The 5,093-nt window shown below is 40.2% G+C and overlaps 1 protein-coding gene across 1 annotated transcript in view; it reads right to left on the bottom strand.

Annotated features, from left to right (window-relative positions):
* Positions 1-5,093, bottom strand: part of TRIM72 (tripartite motif containing 72) — a 13,412-nt gene extending 8,319 nt beyond the window's left edge. The window contains exon 1 of the mRNA XM_044448065.1: positions 4,981-5,093. The gene's annotated coding sequence lies outside the window, so the exon portion shown is untranslated. The remainder of the gene's footprint in view (positions 1-4,980) is intronic.

Raw genomic sequence — 5,093 nt, 5'->3', positions numbered from 1 at the left:
GTGGCATAGATGAATTTCAAACAAAATATAAAAAATTGTTTCTGGGAGCTGATAAACATTAGAAATGTAGTATTATGTGTGTAGTTATTGAGAAGATTTCTATCCAGGCTTTGGATCATATGATCCTCAGGTCAATTTACAATGGAATATAACACACACACGGACACACAAAACACACCGAACCCAACAGCCCTTAATCCTCCAGCTAATGGATGAGGCCAGAGTGTGCTTTCGTGTTGCTTCTGCACTCTGAGAGCAAGTGGTACTGGGAACTGTTTGTTTTTTCCTATCAGAGACAGGGAAGCAAGATCCCCGTGGCTGCTGCTTCTTTGGCAGATGGATGGTACCAGCTTGGATTACCCTGCCATGGTAAACCTGCTTCACTTTTGCTTTGCAATCCCAGAGCAACTGCAGATTCGGGAGCAGTCACAATGCCTTTTTCTAGACCCGGGTAATATAGGGACAGGACAACAGATAACTTGGTTTCTGGAGTGGAAATTACACATGGCAGACATTTCCATGCCACTCTAGTTAACATAAAGACACCATTCAACTGTGTACAAGTTCTACACAAAGTCCCACTGAAAATAAATAGAATTACATTTCATAGCAACAGGGATTTGTACTGTGGAAGTTTCTGGTTGGTTGTGACCCCAGGAGCCATATGCTAAATACATAAACTCCCAAACCAATTTTCCTCAACCAGACTTTGCAAGAGGTGAGCTTCTTGCTTTTACCTCCTCCCACTCTGGAATCACACTCAGGGCCAACTCAGTTTGACATATTGCAAGTAGAAAAGGAATGTTAATCCCGCAAAGCAGCTGTTGGGCTCTCTGCTGACAAATGCCCTATAAATAGTTCAGAAGAGAAAACCAGATATATAGCCGGTCGAGTGATGCCTGCCTATTTCTTTCTGTCCCTTCTCTGTATATAGTACATGGCTGTGTTTCACTATAACTTGCCATTATGGAGCTCTGCAGCATTAGCAGTAAAAGTTTAAAAGTACTATATACAGACATCAATAAAACAAAACAGTGCACAGCTGAGGGCACATTAATTTAAAACTATTCATATTAACACAGCTTGCAAAATATCTGAATAAAATCAGTTGTTATAATACCTAGAGAATAAAACTGTTTTTGGCTGGTGCCAAAAGATTGCAGTGAAGGTGCCAGGCTAACATGCTTTTGAGAGGCTGCTCCACAAGTGGGGTGCAACTACTGAGAAGGCCTCTCTTCTACTCACCATCCTCCTTACTTCCTTGGAGGATGGCTCTTTCAGAAGGGCCTGTGAAGCAGATCTTAGGGGCCAGGTAGTACATGCGGGAGGCAGGAGGTTCTCCACACATTGTTTTTCCTGCGATTTTTCTCTTTCTGCCTTTCCACATGTTCCATTACACAGGTACATGGTGACAATGTGATATGGCAATGTGATTGTAGAAATGCATGTTTGAGTACCTTTTGCCATGATAGCCAGATAATAGCTCATTTCCAGGCTTCTCTGCACAAGGCATTTTGGCCCATCATCCCTCACTGAAGGAAATTTACAGGATCTTTTCATAATGTTGTTGTCCTCCAGAGCCTTTCCTGTGTTTCCCAGCCATTTTTAAGGCTTTTTTTAGCAAGAGGAAAATCTGGTTGTTGTTGGGTTTTTTTAGATGGTTCCATTGTTTGCTTCAGAAACCTTGTGTATTTTTATAGCTCCACTCTATATCATCGTTATTTGCTTTTCGGCCCCAGGCCAAGACCTTTTTATTTAAACGTCATTTTAATTGTTGATTTTATTTATTGATTTTAACAACTTTGGCCAGGATGTCTCCAACTGCATTTTATTGTACTGATATTTATTTATGTTGTAAGCCGCCCTGAGGCTTAGGCAAATGGGGCGGCATATAAGTCTGCTAAATAAATAAATAAAATATATCACAGCACCACCCTGTGCTGTGGTGGTGCTTTACTGATGCTTTCACCACCCTGGGAAAGAGAAAGCATCAGTAAAGCACCATGTTATATGCCTCATGTAGCTAAGTCTTTCCCTGCTCTAAATGTGGAAATGTTGTAAAAGCATTGTAGAGACCCTGGACAATTATGAAATTGTATAAACTACTTGAAAACTGCTGTGAATGGAAAGTCAGGAGTGCACAATAAATGTCTCCTGTAGAGAAGTTCTACATCAGCTGTTCAACCTTTTCAGATCTGGGAACTGCCTTTATTTATTCTTATTCTGCCCTTCCTTCACAGAGCTCAAGCATGCCTGATTCTTCATTCCCAACTAGTACATAAGGTAGGCAAGGCTGAGCAGTAAAGAGTGGCCTAAGGTCCCCCAGAGAGTTTCATGGTTAAATGAGGACTTGAACCTGGGTCTTCATGCTTACTTCTGTACCACACTGTTTCTTAATACCAGTCCAATACACGGGCCACACGTCAATGTTGGTTTTGATTTGGTGTTTCTTTGGCAATACGCCTCTTACTTCATATTTCTACAGTAACAATACAAAAAGGAGGATGGAGCTCCAGCACTTTTACCAGTTCTATTGTAATGGAACCCAAGGTGTGATACGAAGGCAGGTTTTATCTTTTGAGTTTTTAAAGTATTGAGATCTTATCAGATTTCTAGCAATCAATGCATCTTAGATTGTATGAGTACCAGATGTCAGCTTTTTCTCTGTTGCTGAAGCTAACCTAACAGTTTTGCATCACTGAGTGCAATTGTCAGGACCTGCAGACTGATGGAGTTCTCCCTCATGGTCTGGTCCAGAAGGTAGCCTGGTCCATCTTGCAATTACTTGCAGCATTGGTACCAGATCTGCCAGTGCTTGCAGGATAAGACCCCACAGTGTGAGCCTGCAGACCAACTGGGAGTCACAGGAAATACAAAGCCACCTTGGTTTGCTGTAACAGCATAAGTCTCTGTGCTTGCTATTGTCAACCCAGGGAGTGTTTTCATTTGTGTTTGGATTCTTGCCTGTCCTTGACTTTGTTTCTGCCTCTATTCCTGGTATGCCAGCTTAGTTTCTGACTCTGGTTTGTTCCTGACTCTAGCTTTTTCTTTGGCCCCATTATGGCTTCCCAGGTTCTTCATCCATCTCCATTTATCCTTGGTCTTGGTGGCCTAGCTGAGGAGTTGTGCTGCTTCTGTCATGGAATGATGGTGCCATGAAATTGACAGTGATGTTATGTAGGTTTACTTGGCAGTTTGGTCCACTGAATTCAGCAGGACTTATTTCTGAATAAGCATGCACAGAAATGTACTATCAGTTGACTTATTAAATAAATTGTTATTGATTAAAATGCTGCAATATTTTCATATTCACATATTACTAAAACTACAGCTTAGAAGAAAAATATATTTTTTAAAAAATAAGGTGCATGCATATGTTGCAGCAGGCACCATTTCAAGAGAGGCATTCTTTCCTCAGCATTAGTAAAAGAGAAATCTATCTTCTAAGATGGTGCTTATAATCTCTGCTTCACCTAGAATAATTGTTTACAGAAAGGGGCAATATAGACATTCTGAAATAAATACTGATGTGTTTGAATGTATCAGCCAATTAATTGGAGATGTGGTTTTAGTATGCTAAAGTGTTTTTAACTTATTAATCTAGCTAAATAACTGCTTAAAGTTGCAGCCCTGATGCACACATAGAAAGAAATATTATATAAATTAAAACTTCCTTTTCAGGGGGAAAAAAAGCTTGATTTATTGTATTGGGTTGACCGTGTCTTAATTTCAAAGATGGGAGCTACTTATTTGGCAGGGCAATAAGTAGCTATTCTGCATGAATTGTTTATCAAACTACAGCAAATTGGACATAGCTAAGAAAAACTAAAGCCAAAGATTTGGAAACTGAATGGGATATTCAAATAGTAACCTTGGTTTCACGCTGCATTATGTCAAGCACTATAATGCCTTTTGCAAAGTGTATCCTATGTTAAAACATAGAGCTCATGGTTTTCATATGAGAGTGTGACCCAAACCTAAACATTTTCACTTTCTGGTGAAGTTGTGTTGAATTATTCTGACAGGAAATTAGCCTGGTGCCCTACAAAGAATATAAGAAATGGCCTTGGTAGATCGGGGCACAGTCTGTCAAGTCCAGTATTATGTTTCCAGCACTAGCCTCTGAAAATTCTCAAATAGCATTGTGAGGTATACTGCCTCTGGACATGGTGGTTGCATTTTAGCTATCATGTCTAATAGCTGTTCTTATTTGTCTAAATCTTTATATAAACATATATCTAAAGAAGTGGTCATCACTGCATTGCATATCATCATCATCATCATCATCATCTCACTTTATTATATAAATTGCAGTGTCAAATAAAGGACACCTTCCGAGTGTGTGTGTGTGTGTGTGTGTGTGTGTGTTGGCATTCTGAGACAAAAAGAAAAAAAGCCTTTGTCTAGATTTCTCAGCAATTTTACCCCAGATTCATAGCTCTTCCAACTCAAAGGAATAAGCATGTGCTACCGCCCAAGTCTTAGGACCTAAGAATACAAGGGCAGATAGGAGAGAAAATCTTACTCTGTACCTCCTGCTTTTTATCCTGGAACTAAGCACTTGTATATTGCATCGCCTGCTGCACTGCAACTTGAAACATGTACCCTCTATTTTATCTACTCTTTGCCCTAACTGAATTGTCCTTACAGAAAGGCACAGCAATTAATACAGAATTGGGGGCTAATGTTTGATCACCTTTGCAAAACACAGTCGTACTGTGCAGGTTAGGCCACTGTCTCATATGCCTAACTGAACTGTTTAGCACTGATCCTTCTCCCTCCCTCATTCTCCCATGCATTTTTTGAAGAAGTTGGAACATCCATCAGGTTGTTTTAAGAAATCTATCTGATGCATCCTTCAGACATCACTATGACTCTCCCACTGTTTGGGTTATTACTGCAAAATAGCTAAAGGCATAAATTGTGAACCTAGAAGCAAAAAGGATTAAAGAACAGCGAAGGAGATGGAAAAAACCTTACTAGATCAGATGACTTTCAAGGGAGGCAGCAATGTTCAGACTGTGAGTAGCCAGAGATCAGAGAGGCACCAACCATCCTAGGGCAGGCGCAGAAATCAAGTGAATGACCCTTGG

Source organism: Varanus komodoensis, unplaced genomic scaffold, assembly GCF_004798865.1.
Source record: "Varanus komodoensis strain SLA01 unplaced genomic scaffold, ASM479886v1 scaffold53, whole genome shotgun sequence".
NCBI lineage: Eukaryota > Metazoa > Chordata > Lepidosauria > Squamata > Varanidae > Varanus > Varanus komodoensis.
The sequence above is the reverse complement of the archived record's forward strand: the minus strand, read 5'-3'. Positions and strand labels throughout refer to the sequence as shown.